At 43.3% G+C, this 19,307-nt stretch overlaps 1 protein-coding gene and 1 long non-coding RNA gene across 2 annotated transcripts in view; one reads left to right on the top strand and one right to left on the bottom strand.

Moving 5' to 3' along the window:
- Nucleotides 1-15,452: 15,452 nt before the first annotated feature.
- Nucleotides 15,453-17,336, bottom strand: LOC119715911 (uncharacterized). Its single transcript, XR_005263408.2, has 2 exons — nt 17,198-17,336; nt 15,453-16,622 (listed from the first exon to the last, which is right to left on the bottom strand). It is a non-coding gene; the product is annotated as an uncharacterized lncRNA (long non-coding RNA).
- Nucleotides 17,319-19,307, top strand: part of SNX10 (sorting nexin 10) — a 36,453-nt gene continuing 34,464 nt past the window's right edge. Inside the window, exon 1 of the mRNA XM_027450965.3 lies at nt 17,319-17,462. The gene's annotated coding sequence lies outside the window, so the exon portion shown is untranslated. The remainder of the gene's footprint in view (nt 17,463-19,307) is intronic.

Raw genomic sequence — 19,307 nt, 5'->3', positions numbered from 1 at the left:
CTCTCAATTCGTAATGTATTTAACTGTAAGTTGTTTTTGGGGGTAGATTGATTAATATTACCCCACTGCTATTCTGTAATGACAATACCAGACCAGTACCAGGCTGTGGTTCTCTATATTTTTGGTGAACAATGCCTGGGGTATAATTTTTTTCAGTCAGGAAGGGCCAACTTTTTTGTGCTGCGAAATGAATGTGCTTTGGTACTTGTTTAAGTCACAGATAGCAGCCGTGCTGCCTGAGTATGGCTGTTGGTCACAAGGCCAAGTGGCCTCTGTGGTTGTATTGGGGGAAAAAATAATGATCTGTTGACAGCATCAGCCTTTGCTCTAATTTCAGGTCTTAATACAGGGCTATACTATAACTAGCAATGGTTCAGGTAAAATTATGCTTCAAGCAGTGGTCTGAAAATACTTACGTAGCCCTCTGCCTTTAAAGTTTAATATTTTAATCAAGATTCTAAGTCATGTACTTTAAACGAGACTTTGTTGCTCTCTCTGATTGAATTTTAAAATGAGTTTATCAACTGCTTCTTGGGGAATGCCCTCAGAAGGGCCAAGTAAGGGGTGGGAAACTCAGGAGGAAGAAAGTTGCCTTTTTCCACTCTTCTTCCAATTGTCATTCCTGCTTTTCTTTTCACTTGCTTTCATCTATGCTTGTTCTTTAATTTGTGTTCTGATTACTCTGGCAGAGTTTGCCTTGAGCTTTGCCTCTTTGTATCTCAATGGCCAACTTCGTTTCAAAATTCCTCTTAGTTTTAGAGTTCTGACTAAAATGATCATGTAATGTGCTACTGGCAGAGTCCTAGGAGAGATGGTTAAGATTCTCTCAGTATGCTTTCTTAGAAAGTTTTTTTTTAAAAAATGTATAAAAATATTCCTGGAAACCCTCATGTGGTATTTTGAGGAGCAAATGAAGGAATTTAATCTATGCTTGATGTTCTTTTGATAGTTTCATAAATCATGACTAAAAATATTTGTTCTCGTAGTTTCAAAAGCCATTTATGTAGTGAATTAAAACTTGTAAAACACTTAATTGCAGTTAAACACGGGTGGTTAAACTGATGCTAAATTACCTTTTTAATATGTAACTGCCTTATCAAGATTTTTTCTTACCGAATTTGGGCACAGCTCAGTCACTGTGGCTGTGGGAAAAATTTGCTATCTTGTGTTAATGTGGGGGTTCCCTTATTCCAGTTAACGATAAATTTCACTGCTTAGCTACCTTCTCTTGTTTCTTCCTTTGACAAATCACCCTGCATCTGTCATATGTGCAAGTCTTCTACAGAGTTCATGGCTTAATTCTTTGGGGCCTCTATTCTTAAAGCATTTCTTTTTACCCAGTTGTCTGAGAAATAGACTAAACAAGAATCCTAAAGCAGCATGCATTTTCCTGCCTGTTTCTTCAGTATGAAGTGGTTTTCAGTTCCGAGTCTTAAGGTAGTTATTTTGCAGTTTGTGTTTGGTTGTCTGAACTTTGCAGTTTCTTTACGTTGTTTCAAGTGTGGATATCAAGTTCATAAGAAGTTGCTGATTTGAATCAATATAGGTTAAAAAGTCAATTTATTGGTTATTGTAAGTGGTAGACGTAAAGGTTTTTGTTGAAAGGTTGATGCTCAACAATTTGTAATCTTTAAAATGTGGTTTTGCATCTAGGTACAGCTTTTACATTATATTTGGTTCTTCGTTCTGACTATCCGTAAAAATGCACTGTATTCACGTTGAAATACTATACGGCTTGTTACACACTTAGAAATCTAATTTTTTACATTATGCTGGTAGAAATGCTGACTGGTATGTTTCCTTTTTATTTCCCCTCAATTTGTGTCAAACTGCATTTTGACGGTAATGAAATGCAACACTTTAAAGTTACAAGTTATGTAAAATTATGCTGAATGTGCTGGGTACATATGCAAAAAGACGTTATCAAATGTTATTAATTTAAAATTAACTGATTAAATAAATGAAATATCTTCTGTAGTTAGTGAGTTGTGCGGAGGTTTCTGCTCATTGTCCTTCCTGATACCGAAGCAAAGATTTCAGGCTGTCTTTTCATGATCCTTCTGTGTTGATGCTACTGTCCAAAACAAACAAACAAAAAAAAACAACCACAACCCACCCCCAGAGCATCCCCCACACTCCCTAGGAAGTTATATTTGGTTGTCTTTGCTCCTATACTACCCCTCTCCCTGAGTGAAGAAAATACCCTCGATTTAAACACAACCACGCTGCTTTTTGTTGAGAAATTTTAACTTCAGTTTTCCAGTTTGGATCACTTCATTAGCTGATCCAGTTTGGATCACATCACAAGCTTCATTTTGACTGTTTTTTCCTTAGTGAACTAATTGCAGAACTGCTGCTAAATGGAATAAAATGAATGGTTTTAGTATATGCAAAATAAGCAACCAGCATTGCAAGTTAATTCTATCAGTTCAGCAGAAACCAATTTTATATGTTTCATGATAATTCTGGATTTGTGATCCGGTTCTCTAAAACTGCTTGAAGTTTCCTTAATGGGTTATATCCATTTAGGACTCACTGTAAGTTGCTGTAATTTCAAGTGTAAACAACATTTTTTGTTTAACTGCAAGTTATTATTTATCTTACTATTTACTCACCTAAATTAGGCTCTGTCACTCTAAAAGACTGTTCCCCTTCCCTGTTCTAAAAGCTGCCTGCAATACCCTCAGCGTTTTCCTTACCTTTGATGTTTTTGGTTTGGAATCTCCACCAAGCACCACCTCCTTTTCCTCAGCTGTTGCATGTAACTGATGCCACGAAGACGTGCCTGCTCTGCTGAGGGAGGCCTCTCAACCTGGACCCCTAAGGTGCCCCCAAGTTTGTGAGGTGCCTTCCCCCCAAAAAAAACATCCTGCTACACAGACTGGCCACACCTTACACCAAAGTGCACCAAAACTGTAGGGTCAAGCAGAGCCACACTTCTGATGGTTTATTAAGATGTGTCGCTGGTAGCTCAAGGAGCTGTGCCTCAGCGCTTCGTTTTGCAGAGTGAATATGCTGACTAGTTGCTTTTACCTTTCTCAAATGTATGCTGTTCACAGGCACGTTCAGTTTAACAGTGTTTTGCTGTTTTCCCAGACTTCGGTTGTGGCAGCACATGAGACACAAGTGTTTGGTGGTACCTGCGGCTCAGCGGGACCTGGGAGGAGGCTGCAGAAGCTTTGAGCTTTACGATGCTCGTGCTGCTGTTAGGACAATTCCAGCCAACAACTCGGGTAACATCAGAGCTTTTTGAAGTTCAAATGGAAAACATCTCCAAAATCCATCTCAGGGACTTCTATCAAAGCATTCTGGGCTCGTATTTCAAATAAGTGGTAGATGGTGGTTGGGGTTTAACCCAGCCGGCAGCTAACCACCACACAGCTGTTCGCTCACCCTCCCCCCTCCCTCTCTGGGATGGGGGAGAGAAACGGGAAAGTGAAGCCCGTGAGTTGAGATAATGACAGTTTATTAAGACAAAAATAATAATAGTAACAATAATGATGATAATAGTGCTAAGAATAATAACATGCACAAAACAAGTGGTGCGCAATGCATCACTTGTCAGCTCACCACCCGCTGACCAATGCCCAGCCTAACCCTGAGCAGTCCGGCACCCCCACCATGGCCAGCCACCCCTATATATTGTTTAGCATGATGCCATAAAGTATGGAATACCCCTTTGGCCAGTTTGGGTCAGCTGTCCTGGGTCTGTCCCCTCCCAGCTCCTGCTGCACCCCCAGCCTACCCGTTGGCAGGACAGAGTGAGAAGCTGAAATGTCCTTGGCTTGGTGTAAGCACTGCTCTGCAACAATTAACACATCAGCATATTATCAGCACTCTTCTCATCCTAAGCCAAAATGTAGCACCCTACCAGCTACTAGGAAGAAAATTAACTCTGTCCTTTCTGAAACCTGGACAATAGTTTAAAAGCAGTACATGCAAAAAAGAAAGATCAATTGCAGGCTCAGAGAAAGAGCCTGCAATTGATCTACCCCCATACAAAAAGGAAGGGTGCTTTTCTTCCTTGGAAGGTGCTGTGGGATTTATTAACCTGGTGAGAGAATCAGATATGATTCCCAGTGCTCCAGATGGCACCATCCCGTTGGGAGCTCATATTCCGAGGTCTAAAGATGCTGGTGTTGATGGCGTGGTGTTGGAGAATGCAATAACTTATTGCAATGATTTTTTTTAATTAGATGATGGTTTAAGTAAGTGGTCAAGTACTTAAATTCATTGCACTGTCTGCAAAAGAATTTTTACCTGGTGAAAAGATAGCCCTTCTGGGTATTGTACTGGAAGGCAGGGTTAGTTTTCTTTTCTTTATTGAATGTACCAATCACTCCCATTTTCTGGAGCAGGGGAGGCATCGTTAGCTTCTGGATCTCATTCCTCCCTCCCCAAAATGGTTTCCTTCAGGTGCCCTGTTCTGCACAGAGTTGTGTATGTATTTTTGCTTCCAGGTCTTCATCCAAAAGCACTGAGCCTTGGTCAACAATCAGAACATTTTGTCTACATGTAGAAAAGACCTAATACTGAAACTCAGACAGAATGAGACAGGTAATTTTTTTCTTTAATATCTGAAATACAAAGAATGCTTGAAATACTTCCCAACCTTTTAAAATAACAATCAAAAAGCAGGGAATTAATTGTGTTGTTGGTTATCCTAGATCCGCAAAATGCTGCTTACACCAAATATATTGAGAACCCAAAGAACTGAAACCATTTGCTTCTTCCAGCATTGAGCCCTGGTAGTCTAGGCAAGATGCAACATTTCTGACCAAAAGCCAGGTGAAACACTTCCATTCGCCTGGGTGCCACTCCAATCTTAATAACTATAGTATTAACAAGCCGGGTGGAGGTGTTCAAAGATTTGCTTTAATAAAATAATACACTGTAGGCCTTAGATTTCAATATATATGTATATATTTGGGAGATTGCATATCTGCAGAATTCACGGGCTGCCCTTTGAAATTCTGTTGTTTTGTCACAGGCTGTCAGTATTTTGCAGATCACTGCTCAGAAAATGTATGCTATCCCCTCAGATTAGGAAAAAAATAGTTAAGCATATCTTTTTTTGAATGAGACGCTGATTTGTGGAGTGGTTCAAGATGCAGTGTCTGGATTTAAGCGTGTAACCGTGTGGTGATTCAATAGGTGGCACTCCAGGCTGAGCCGGGCATCTGCCTGCACCCTGTCCTCTCCAGCAGGTGGGGTGCCTGCACCTGTGCTGGCTGGGGAGACCCCGAGGAACCCAGGAACCCATGATGGGGAACCACAGGAGCTCTCCAAGCACACCTGCTTGCGTACGACAGCCATTGGAGAAGAGGGATTGTGCAAGTGGATATTTCTGTAGGGCCTTCTCCTCGTGATGCTCCTCTTGGGACATGAGTATCAAAAATGGAATGGGAAGCAGTGCCCTGAGAATTTCAGAGGTGAACAGCAACTTCCCTCAAGGTGGTTCCAGGCACTGATGCCCCCCTTCAGGAACCTAACCCTGCTCACTGCTTACTAATCAGTTTTCTGCCAGTAGATCAGCAGTTGGAGCTCCTGTCGTGAAGATTTGTGCCTCCATTAAGAGGATGTTGTGTTCGTTTAGAGGGAAGTAACTGGGCCTAGGGAATAAAGGGTCGTATTATGCGCTCAATATTAACTGCTTAGTTATGGTTCAAGGTTGGAATAAAGAGACGCTGGTTTTCTTTATCCCGTGGCAGACATGCAACATCCATGCTGAAGTTTCCAAATGTATTGTTAGGATGAGCAATGACTAAATGGTAACATTTAAATACAGCAGCATTTTGAAACTTGAATAAAGATGTAACATTAGTAAATGTTACAAACCCTTAGCAGAGAGAAGATGCTGTAATGGAAGAGCTTACCCCACCAATAATTCTTGTGAGAAATAACAGCTGCTCAGGGTGGTTTTTGTGACAACCATGGCTACATTCCTGCTGCCACTTTCATGGCTGGTATCCACATTGGTGGTGGTGTGATGTCCTAAGAGATCCAACTTACTACTTGCTCCCTTGGCATCTAATGTTGCCTCCGTACAATGCAGGTATTCCAAACTGGCTGAAAGATTTCACATTGATAAATCGCTCTCTTTCCAAGAAAGTTCTCGTGCTAAAATAGCGCTTGGAACAGTTCTGACTGAAACACTCCCCATCCTTTTGCAATACCACTGGTAAATACTGGAGTGGACTCAGAGCTGACCTGCTGATGCAAGGCTGGGGATGCAGCAAAGTGGCTGAAGAAAAACGATGCGCAGAGCAAAGGGAGCTTTACCCATTTGGATGGAATGGTTATGGCATATGCTGGGGATGTTAGGTGGAAAGAAGACACATGGAACATTCCTCATGTCTTAACATTGTTACAAAAATGCTACAATGCTGAGACCATTGCAGGCTCAATTCCTAGTCCCTCTTTCAAATGATAGATATTAGCTTCTCTTAAAATAAAGATAAGCTTTTTTTTTTTTTGCTTTTTTTTAAGAGGCAATTTGATTTGTTAGGCAGTGCATTACAAAGGCAAAACTGAAGTTAAAGGCAGTACTAAAACTTGAATTTGTGGAGGACAATGTATGCACATAAATCTAGCGGTACTGGAGAACATTTCAAAGACACAATTACAAACTCAAGAGATACTTTGTAGTAGTGGAGACATGAAATTCAAACAATTGAAGGCCTCTCACTCTTTCTTATCGTCCTCTGTGTTACTTGCTATCTGAAACTGCTGAATTACAGCAGTACAGACTGCTCACTGCCTGCCTCTATTTTGAATACAGCAACTTTATGGGGAAAAAAATCCATGCAACAAGACTTATTTCCTTGCTTAATTGCGCTAATGAAGTGAGAACGGCACAGAGCAGCATGGAAATATTTATTTGAAATTGTAGCAAGTGCACAAGGGAATCCCCTGCCGCAGGCTGATTGAAGACAGGAGGCATTGCAATCCTCCTTACTCACATTACTGTGCCAGCTAATCCTAAGGCCAGACCAAAGGGTTTTGTAGCAATTTGACTAGGAAATTCTTACCACTCTTTCCACCACAAAAGTTCCCCTGATATCCATACTGGTGATTACAAGGTAATTAAAAAACTAAAAAATATATATATATTGAAATTTGGGATCAGAAAAAAAGTAATTTAGGCATAAGCAGAAACTGAAGAGTCCCTCAATTACTTGAAAGCATATCTAATTAAGTAACACATCTGTCACAGAGTCTTTGGCCTTAGCTTATTTGGCCACACAACATAATGAATAAACCTCCCATTAAAGTCATTAAGAGCAGACAAAGCCACGATGTGCACCCTAGGACTTGCCTGTACAAGAAATAGCTCAGACCAGGTACAGCAGAAGATCTATTCTGCAACACTTCCCTGGGGGAGCACTTTTTTTTGCCATAAGTATGCATTTGTGTGGTTTCACTTAATACACATGAGAAGTGAAATATGTTAAAAGCAAACAAAGGCATCCGTCATGTCAAACAAGTGCATCTGTGTGAGGAACTGGTGCACAGTGCCTGCTGGGCTTTGAATTCCCCACTTGAGATCGTTTCACAGTAACCACCTTATATAGATCAATGCAAAGTAGCACAAAGTGCACTGCTCCTTCATTGTAAATTTACAAAGTGAAGGAAATCGACCCATTGAATGCATGGCTTCATGACGAGGTAATAGCTAGCCAGAAGCTGCTTGGGGTGCTGAGATACTGCTGCAAGTCAACCAGGCAGCTCACAAAGTTGAGTCTGCTGATTGCCAAGAAGCAACAGTAGTTCGGCACCACTTGCACCCTAGAATGTGTTTTCTGTCTGTTTATGGGACAATCAAAACACCATTTCAAATATACTAGTGCGATTGATGTAAATTTTATCACAAGTTTAAATATTAAGTGAGCGTAACTGCTTATTCCATACAGACTTGAAAAAAAATGGCATTTATTCAGTGCAGTGCCTTTAAGGCAATGGATGCACTCCTTTGAAATGTGCAGAGTACATGGTTAAGAAGCAGGGTGAAGCCTGCCGTGCTGAGCAGAAGATACCTGATACACTTGACTAACTGCTGAGAGACTAAACGAGACCCCTTGAGATGAACCAAAAATACAGTTTGCCTACAATTGAGAGTGGTACCCCCATATGAGAGTAGTACCTTTCTAACTACAGAGTTATGTTTAAAATAATACAGCCTTGTCAAAGACTTCATTAAGTTGGCACTAGATAAGCTTATATCTGTGCTAAGGACAGGGTGAGTTATACTAATTTGCAATAGCTTTAAAAGAGCATAATACATTATTAACAGGAATTGCACCAGTGTATTTATTCTGGTTATATTCTGGTTTATTCTGGTTAGCCCCCTGAATGACAGGTACAAGAGCATAAGTCCATGTAGACCATGTGATGGGGCTAAGGGAAGATAATGGCACGAGAATTCCTGCAAAGTAGCGGGAATCTGCTCCTTGAGCTGTGGAAGCTGCCCACAAACTATGATCGCAAAGCAAGGGAATGCAAGATGATAGCAGTCACTTAAATCCTTCTTGTTGCCTGCTGAATTAGACAGTATGATATGGCATTTACATGAACCAGCACCAGTTATTGTAACTCAGCTGATGTGTGGTAACTGTTCAGCTGCTGGATATTCAACACAGGTTTAAGTCCTGACCCTTTGCAGTCAAAGTACCAGTGGGAAATATTCTTTCTTCTCAGTGTGTGACTAGAACAAGCATACATGCTTCAGCTGTTATGAAAAGTGGTCACTTGCCCAGTAACACCACCGTTCTGTCAATAATACCAGGCCCACTAGGTCTTTGTCTTTCCAAACCTGCTTCTCCTAATTACCTTGCTGTTCTTAATCTTCATTTGTAGCCACCTTGCTACAGCTTCTCTTAAAATATTCGCTGCCAACTTGGTTCCTCCTGTCTGTGCTCATCTCTGATAAAAACCATCAACCAAATGCCTCTCAAAACCACTCATTCCTCCTGCCTTTTTAGTGCTTCCCTTCAGGCTTCCCCTGGTTCCCCTTGCTAGTTACTCTCAACTCCTTTTTCCTGTGGGCAACAAGAAGTTTTCTTAGCAAGTCATTGCATGGACACTGCCTGGAAGACTACAGCAGAAGTCATGGCAGCGGGGCAGCCCCACCTCTGTTCCTCTGGCTCTGGGTGAGGTTTCTGCACAGGCTTCTGCGGTGTGGTGAAAACTGTAGGTTAATCTGCCAAATGAAACAGATGCTCGTTTAGAAGTACACATGCACAATCTGCTCAGAACAGGTCTCCCTCTAAGGCTGATAAAGGATGGGTAATCTTGTCATCGTTTTTCAGATGTGGAATAAATAAATAAATGGTGCATGGGGATTTTCTTTGCATCAAAAGAAAAACCAGAATACAAATAGAGGAAATGGACTTACAGAGTCCAAAACAGAGAGGGTCTGGTGGGAGATGTGGTGATTGGTGGCCGCCTCGGTCATAGCGACCATGAAGTGGTTGAGTTCAAAATTTACGGTGACAGAAGGAAAAGTGCCACCAAAACCTCATCCCTAGATATGGGGAAGGCGGACTTCAGGCTGCTCGGGGAACTAGTCAGCAAGGTCCCCTGGGAAGCTGCTCTTGAAGGCCTTGATGTCCACCAGTGCTGGTCACTCTTTAAGCGATGCCTCCTAGAAGCACAAGATCAGGCCATTCCTAAATATCGCAAGTCAGGCAGGCGGGGCAGGAGGCCGTCGTGGCTGACCAGGAACATTCTTATGGAGATTAGGCGGAAACAGAGAGTGTTTCGCTACTGGAAGGAGGGCCGGGTGACATGGAAAGAATACAGGGATGCTGCTCGTGTCTGTAGGAAGAAAATTCGTGTGGCTAAAGCACACCTAGAGTTGAAGCTGGCTGTGTCTGTGAGAGAAAATAAAAAGGGTTTTTTTAGATATGTGAATGGAAAAAGGAGAACTAAAGAATACGTAGGGCCGCTCCTTGACAGGGAAGGTCTTCTCACAGACGATGACATAGGCAAAGCAGAGACGCTTAACGCCTTCTTTGCCTCTGTCTTCAATGCCGATGATGGGCTTCGGGACCCAGGGTGCCCCGAGCTGCAGGACCGGGACGGTGGGGATGACAAACTCCCGACCGACCCTGAACGTGTGCGGGATCTGCTACTCCACCTGGATCCCTACAAGTCCATGGGTCCGGATGGGATTCATCCCCGGGTGCTGAAGGAGCTGGCGGACGTCATCGCGGAACCTCTCTCAATTATTTTTCAACGATCCTGGGAGTCTGGAGAGGTCCCGGTAGACTGGAAGCTGGCAAATGTTGTGCCGATTTTCAAGAAGGGTCAGAAAGAAGACCCTAGCAATTACAGGCCTGTCAGTCTCACGTCAGTGCCTGGTAAAATCATGGAGAAGATGGTTCTCGAACGTATTGAGGCGCACCTGGGGGACAAAGCAGTCATTGGTCCCAGCCAGCATGGGTTTGTGAAGGGTAGGTCCTGCCTAACTAACCTGATTTCCTTTTATGATAAGATCACCCGTATGGTGGACCAAGGGAAACCAGCTGATGTGATTTTTTTGGACTTCAGCAAGGCTTTTGACACGGTTTCCCATAGGATCCTACTGGACAAAATGTCCAGCATACAGCTAAATAAAAACATCATACGATGGGTGAGCAATTGGCTAACGGGCAGGGCCCAAAGGGTTATGGTGAATGGGGCTGCGTCAGGCTGGCGGGCGGTCACCAGTGGGGTCCCTCAAGGCTCCATTTTAGGGCCGGTACTTTTCAATATTTTTATAAACGATCTGGATGTAGGAATAGAAGGCATTTTGAGCAAGTTTGCTGATGACACCAAACTTGGAGGAGTTGTGGACTCGAATGAGGGTGGAAAGGCCTTGCAGAGGGATCTGGATAGGTTGGAGAGCTGGGCGATCGCCAACCGCATGAAGTTCAATAAGAGCAAGTGCCGGGTCCTGCACCTGGGACGGGGAAACCCTGGCTGCACGTACAGACTGGGCGATGAGACGCTGGAGAGCAGCCTAGAAGAGAGGGATCTGGGGGTCGTGGTAGACAACAAGTTGAATATGAGCCGGCAGTGTGCCCTGGCAGCCAGGAGGGCCAACCGTGTCCTGGGGTGCATCAAGCACGGCATCGCTAGTAGGTCGAGGGAGGTGATTGTCCCGCTCTACTCTGCGCTGGTGCGGCCTCACCTCGAGTACTGTGTGCAGTTCTGGGCACCACAGTATAAAAAGGACATGAAACTGTTGGAGAGTGTCCAGAGGAGGGCTACGAAGATGGTGAAAGGCCTGGAGGGGAAGACGTACGAGGAACGGCTGAGGGCACTGGGCCTGTTCAGCCTGGAGAAGAGGAGGCTGAGGGGAGACCTCATCGCAGTCTACAACTTCCTCGTAAGGGGGTGTCGAGAGGCAGGAGACCTTTTCTCCATTAACACCAGCGACAGGACCCGCGGGAATGGAGTTAAGCTGAGGCAGGGGAAGTTTAGGCTGGACATCAGGAAAGGGTTCTTCACAGAGAGAGTGGTTGCACACTGGAACAGGCTCCCCAGGGAAGTGGTCACTGCACCGAGCCTGACTGAATTTAAGAAGAGATTGGACTGTGCACTTAGTCACATGGTCTGAACTTGGGTAGACCTGTGCGGTGTCAAGAGTTGGACTTGATGATCCTTAAGGGTCCCTTCCAACTCAGGATATTCTATGATTCTATGATTCTACTAACTGAGAGTCTTTGGACTGGTAAAATTGCAAGTTTGTTCTTGTTCCACCACTTTTCATGAACGTATCAGAATGATGGTGGGGAGTGAAGAGTAGTCCGTATGCCTTTCACATGCCACACAGTTTCTGTGCTTACCAAATGGCCAATGGCCAAAAGAAAAAAAAAAAAAAAACAACTATAATTTACAGACAGTCTGACCCAGATGCCTCCCTCTTGAGGTACAAAATTGCCCTTGGCTGCCTTTACAGACACTGGAACCCAGATGTTTTCAGAGGATAAATTAAATTGTACTCAACCTGAAACGTCTGAAGGAGATGTTTGTATCTGCCCTGACCGCGGAGGCTGGGGGACTACTGAACAACCACCATACCCATCTGTTTCAGAAGCCAGCGAAGAACCAGAAAGAAACTACCGATGGAAAAACAGCACCTGAGACTCTTCCAGCAAGCCACTGTTTTACACTATTATCATCTGCTCTGAAATGGTCCTAAGTATTGAGCAGGATTTGCAGGCTGTATATTTTGTGGCTCAGGCATTTGCCCTGGGTGCTGATTTTGTCAGCCTGGTGAATCTGTGCAAATAAATATAATGACTCTGTGTTAATCTGTTAAACCTGACCTAGAAAAACAAAAGCAAACAGAACCCAAATTGGCCAGAAATAAAGCGAGGAAACAACAAACACCTTGTAGGAAACAAAGGTAGAGGGGAGAAGGGAAAAGGAAGCCTGTATTCCTCTGCTGCTATCAAATGTGTGAAGGAGGAGTCCCTTTAAAAATATTCTTGTTTATTTCACGCTGGCTTATTTGTACTTCAGAATGCCATGCAAGACTTGCAGTTTGGCCAGCTAACTCTTTGCAACAGCAAGGATGGCAATGGATCGTAGCTCTTTTTGATGGTTTTCAGTTTTTAATAAAGCATTTGGTTTCTGCTGGAGTTGAAAAGGCAGTGTGTAGTTTTCACTAATTGTTCTTCTCGTTTGATACCTTTCTTCCTGCTCACTCTAGAAACAGAGAGGCCTTCCATTTTAGCTTGTCTTCACATGAGATATAATACAGAAAATTGGAACTATTTAAGGGGGAAAAATTAAAACACAATAAACAGTCCTTCCTCATGTTCCATGTGAATGCTAATAATACTCTCTCTCTCTTCCTCCCTCTATCCCTTCCTCCCTCCGTCTGACCCAATTTTGCTTGAGCAGACCTTGTTTTCCTATGGCAGGCACCTTTGAGACTGCAAACTTAGCAGATGCTGCCGAGTATGAGAGCACTGCACTCAGAAAATCAAGTTTAAATCTACTACATTAATGGCATTAACATTTCCAGTGTACTAATTTGCTTGTTCTGTTTTCATCAAAAACTCCCTTAGTTTTGCTCACATAAAACCCAAGGCTAAGGGTTTCAATCCTCCAGCAACTTTAGGTATCAGCGCATCTGTCCAACCTGCTTGAAGGAATGCTGTGTTCTTGGATACAACTATTTCAATTTATTCGATTGCTTACTGTTATATATACACATAGAAAAGGGCTAAAAATCACTAGCACCAGCAAATGTGTTCATTTCATGCTTTACTGCAAACAAGCTAAAAAAAAATGAATAAATAAAAAAAAATCAATGCTTGCCAAATACAAAATGACAACATTGTGAGGGGAAAATTGTTTTCCACCATAGAACACAAACAAATAACAGGAAATATTGGAAGAGCTCCTTTCTTTCTTCTCACTCTTCTCTTAATCCTTACACCTCCCACAACACGGAGACACCAAGCATCTTTTAAAACTGCAGCTCTAGTTCAAGGAAGGGTATCTGGTGCACTCAAGAATTTTGTTTTGGATCTGAAATTATTTTTTTCATAATGTGATCAAGCAGTCTGGATCCAAGCAGTCCTGCAGCATCTTCTGGGTGTCGAGCTTCACCCCAGCCTAGGGAAATAGCTGAGGCCATAAACATGGGGCTAGCATCATTGTGTTTTAATCACTGTGTTAGCACGTGGGATGGCACCACAGGAAGAGCTCTGCACTGCACCCTAATTTGAGCAGGAGAGCAGCCTCCATGCTGTCCTTGCTTGGTCGGGTTTGTGTTTCTCGGCTGCTCCATTTGTGGCTGGAGCACAGCTTCCTGCTATATTGCAGGTGAAACGTTTCCTCTGTGTGTCCTGGGGATGCTCCACCAGACAGGACAAAGAGGAGGAGAGGAGGTCAACCTAATTTGCTTCAAAACTATGTAATTGAACTGAAATAAAGTGCTAACATAGATGCATACAGGTTTGCCCTTCTTAGGCAATGGGTGTCACAGTTTTAATCTGAAATAAGTTGAACTGATGTCACGATAGCAGAGTAGTACTTTATTGTACTACTATTTATTGTAAGTGCAGATTTTAAGAGCTATTGTAGAATCAAGTCCCTCTTGCTTGGCTGAAGCAGGGAGAAAAATATCTTATGCTTCAGTAACTGGAATTGATGTATTACAGCATTAAGAAGCTGTAGGTGTAGAAAGAGAAATCCCCTCAGATCAGCGGGTTAGATAATGTCAGTAGCAAGCCTCCACCGTTCACACCAGCACCAGAGCTGCATCCCTGGGAAGCTGTCAGAGAAACCTTGGTGGAAATCATGTCATGGCACACCACCACTGGTGTGAAAACAGTCGGGACAAAAATAGCATGAGAACTTCACAGAAAACGTACAGTTATTTCCTCTATGCAAATTCGGAACTGGCAACAGAACTAGCCTAAGTCATCACTTTCCCTTATTTACACCCAGTTTAGACTCCACCCCTCTAATTTCTATCCCTTTCCACAGTATATTCTCTTTTCCCAGTCCTTTTGGTCTTTTTTTTTTTTCTGTTTTCCCTCCTGTTTTCTCAGACTTTCCTGGTGTTTTCCTAGGATGCTATATTTTATACTAATAGATTTTTATTTTTATTTTTTTCTGCTGCAATTATCCCAAATTTTGCTTGTTGAATTGATAGCTGTTTCCCCTGAGGTAGATGCTTTGAGCAATATCCAGTGGGTCCCTCTGGATCTCTCACCAGACAGCATTATAGAGCTCAATGCAAACTGAGAGCCTGTTTTGCTGGCAAGAGGAAGAATGGAAAGGAGTTGGAGCATATGGCCCCAGTCATCCATGAAAAAGTAGAGAACAGAACATAAAATAGGAAATTTCAGTGCAGATGACTGAGATTAGGAAAATGTTGTGGGTATATTGACCAAATTAAGCTACAAAATGAATTAAGTAGATCTCCCCACAAAAGAACACACTTCTCTGAAGAAATTAATTCAGGAGGTCTTGGACAGATCTTCCACTTCAGAACCACAAAATGTAGATGTTATGATGATCAGCAGCCGGTCCTTTTACATGCATGCTCTGCTGCTCACCGCAAACAGTCGTCTTGGTAAGATCTGATGTTTTCCAATCTCCTTTCTTTCCTGGAAAGTATCTGCTCACCATACCCTTATGGAAAGAGGTAATGCAATATGACACAGAAAGGGGACACAACAACAACAACAAAAAAGCCTTAAAAAGGAATTGAGCACTGAAATGGTATAAACAAACAGTTCAGAAGCTTGAACAGAACTCTGAAAGAGACATGTGTTCCCTATCATAATTATTTTTTTTCCTTTTTCATTAAGAACTCTTGCTTGTACATCTTCTGTTGCTACATGTGACTGTATCTAATTGGGATTTTTTGCTAGCAAAATTGTGTGGTTTAGAGGCAGCATTATTTCACAAATGTATTGAAATAATGGAGAGATTTATAAATCTCATTGATAATCATTTTTATTATGTTAAAGTGTAACAGGAACTTGCCTTCTGAAAACTAGTTTATACTAGCAATCCTGCAGAAAGCTATTTGATTGCCAGCTAGCCTTGGTCTTCCTTTTTCACTTCTGTCTTTTCTATCTGGCCTTTCTTTGTCAATCATTTCTCGGAACCAAAATGGTTTATTGGTTCATTGTCAAACCAAAAGTGACAAATGTTTCAGACCAAAAAGGTCACTGCAGACACTTTTATGTAACACTTCTGGAATAATCTGTACTTCATCATTATGAATAAGTTGTTGTTCATATTGATCTCTACACGGTTCTGTACTGTTTTGCATAATGGCTCTTATCCAATAAAGTTTGGGGTATTCTGCTGCAAGACAAATTAATAATTTTTATTTAATCCCAGAACTTGCTTCATATTTTCGTATCTTATGGGAAAAATCAACCCATAGATTACATAAAAAGACAATATTCTATGTTTTTCAGTATTTAGGAATGAAGTAAGCATATATTCAAATCACTTCTCCTTTTTAAAAATCAGAGAAGTTGCTCAGATTCTTTGGTGATTCTTTAACAGTACATAGATAAGAAGAGTGTTTCAGCACTTCGGAAGTAGAAACCCTTACTACTTGTTGTAACAGAAAAGTAATACCTTCTACTCTAAGTAGATGGTATTTTCCTAAGGTGCTTTTATTCATTACTCTTAAAATAAATTCAGCTCACAGAAAGAACCTTAGCTTTACCTTCCTGGCCTACTCATTCAGAGAATTCCTCCTGACAATAACAGGGGCTCAAAGGCCCTCTTTGTACTTTGTTTTTGCTTCCCTTTACAGCAGTAAATTGTACGTGAGCAGAGCTATTCTCTGGTAACAGAGGGCAGCTGCTCTGACACAGCTCCTGTCCAGTTCACTAATCTTGGTTCTGCTCCAGGACAGAGGTCCAAACAAGCTGTATATCGGGACTGGCTGCTGAGCCACGCTAAGTCCCCAGACGTCCCTGGAAATTGGCATAGGCCAGAGGTGCACAGCACTGCTCCAGCACCCAGGAGCGTTTTCCAGGACTGCCGATTCACAGGGAAGATGCTGCCTGCAGATCTGCTCTCCCTGCGCACGTCGGGAAACACGTCCAGGAGCTCCAAGGCCTTCCCTGTGTTAGCGGGTGGAGGAACTGGGGAAAAAAAGAAAAGACGTGTTAATCATTAGCAGCAAGAGACCATCATTTCCCAATTCCCCTAGGCTCATTAGAGTAGTTTTTAGAAGCCAAACTGAACTACCTTAAGCTCCTTTTTAGAAACCTGACTGCACTACCCAAGGACGGGCTATTGCAGAGATGGGGCATGAAGTCACAGTGCTGTTTCCAGGCCCATCTCCAGTATTTCACACAATATCAAGCATTAAAAAAATAAAATAAAGAAAGAACTCTTCAAATGATAACATCTAGCTCTCAAAGACGTGATTGGGGTGAAAAAAAAAAAAAAAAAGTGAAAACACAAAAAAATGATTGATAGTTTGATTTCCTGAGGGAATAAACATTCAGGAGAGACTTCATTCCTCCTCAAAAAGATGTATATATATGTGTGTGTGTGTGTGTGTAAAATTGGGTTTATCTGTCCCAATTACCATTACTTTTAACCCCTTAGCTAAAAGGCCCCCAGAGCACCTTTCTTTACACGCCGCAGCCCAGCTCCCGCAGGCCCCCTCTCCACGCCTGCGCAGGGAGCTCCCCGGCAGTCCCAATTTTACCTTTTTTTCGCTCATTTTCGGGGCGGGTGTCCCCGTCCCTGCCTCCTGCCGAGGGGACGGGCCCCAGGTGACGGCGGCGGCCGGGCGGGGACAGGGACAGGGACAGGGACAGGGCCGGGGGCCGGGCCCCGGTGCCGCTGACGCGCAAGGCACCGCCCGGCCTAGGGGCGGCTCCGGCTGCGGTGGCTGTGAAGACGGACACAGGGACTGACAGACGGACAGACAGACCGACAGACCGACAGACTGACGGACAGACAGACCCAGGGTGCGTTACCGAGGCTTGCTGGCGGGGGGGGGGCGGGTCGCTGCGCCCCCCGAGGTGAGGGTGCAGCGCCGGGCAGCTGGGCGCTGTGTCATACAGATCCTCTGTGCACAGAATTACGTGTTACATAAATATATGCTGTATGTATATGTATTCATGCATTATAATGCATTATAATGAATTTTGAATGCATCGTATTTCTCTTTGTGTTAATCCGGAGACGGCCTTGTTTTTGCTCCTCATCGCGTGCTGCCGAAAGCGCTGAGGATTTGGGGGAGCGTGGGAAGCGAGCTGGTGGTGATACGCTTAAAACAGCATAAAACCTGTAAAAGGAAGGAGGTGCCAACAGCAGCCTTCGTGCTGCTGGCTTCTGCCATGGGCAGGCACCGGAGCTGGGCACGGTGACCTGTGGATGGAGGGATGGGTGGCTGCCTCCCTGCTTCTTGTCCCACACCCGCCAAGCTGGCCCGGCATCCTCACAGCCCCCCAGGTGTGTGACACTTCTGCTGTGGGACCGTGCTGGGGCCATGCTGCCAAATTCTGATGGCACACAGAGCACAGAGTGGCGCCATGGAGGGTTAGGGTCCGGCCCGTGCTCGGGATCCCCGCCTGGCCCACGGCCACGTCCCCGCTCGCCCCATGTCTGGTCCCTTCCTTGGGCATCGCAGGAGGGGAGCAGTAGCCTGGGTTTGTGTCTGCCACTTGTGTGTCAGATGGGCAGGATCTTGGGGTAGAGGGAACATTCTTCCTGTACCTACGGGGGGAAACTGAAACCAAAAGTAATGCAGGAAAAGCCTGAGTGACACAAGCTGAACACGCCATCCCACAGAAAAACTGAAATACTGGTGTCTTCTAGGTGTAGAAAATGAGAGTAACACTTGTGGTTTGAAATCCAGAAGCGTGTTGTTTATGATGGATATTTTATTCCTAGTCTATGCAGGATTTATCTTTAATGAATTTCAATTTGAAGATCTTATATCGGTGTACCTTACTTGTATGAACATACTTCTAAGGGCTTATAGTATACGTGAGCTTTATTATAGACTACTATGACTCTAAATTTTATTTGCGGAAATAAAATGCTTCCTTTTTTTTTAAAGCAGAAATATGTTCTGCAAATATTATTACTAAATTACTCACAACATAACCTCTCCGATGCCTACTGTAATTAGAAGAGAGTAGCACCTAGAAACCTTATTCATTTACTTGTGCCCTGTGGTAGAAGCTGCACAGACACAGGCATACAGGCAGTCATTGGTCCCAAAGAATTTGTGAAATAAAAGGAAAACAACAGACTTTAAACATAGACCAAAAAAAAATATTTGTTTAATAAGATAGCTCCTAATGTTCAGAGAAGTGGAAAACCCATTATAAATTACATGGGTGTCATAGCTCCTATTTCATTTATGTCTGTTTATATGGCCTAACTGCAGTTATTTGCTGGGCTGCTGGAATTAATGATTAATGCCTCTTCACTGTTGAAAAACAATATTTGTCAGCTAGCAGATACTCCTTCCTAAACTCAGGTGTTTAAAACTCAGGGACAGAACCTGCTGCAATAATTCTTACAGCTCCATAAGATAGTAATTGATTTCCATGCTGCATTTTTCTTTTTCTCATTTTTCTCTTTAAAGATGTGCTTATGCTTCAGTCAGTCAGGGTTAGCCCGGTAGAAAGCTGCAGCAGAACCACCACAGTGTTTGATGAAACGTTGCCTGGATCCCATCCCAGCAGCCCTTCAGGTTCTGTTTTTCCCCCATTCCCTGCCTCGCAGGCAGAGCTGGGTAAACATTGCCCTTACTCTTCAAGGCCTCTCCCTTTGACCTTTCATACACTTAGAAGTTTTCA

This window comes from Anas platyrhynchos, chromosome 2 (genome assembly GCF_047663525.1).
Source record: "Anas platyrhynchos isolate ZD024472 breed Pekin duck chromosome 2, IASCAAS_PekinDuck_T2T, whole genome shotgun sequence".
In the NCBI taxonomy this organism is placed as follows: domain Eukaryota; kingdom Metazoa; phylum Chordata; class Aves; order Anseriformes; family Anatidae; genus Anas; species Anas platyrhynchos.
Note: the sequence above shows the minus strand (reverse complement) of the source record. Positions and strands in the feature narration are given on the sequence as shown.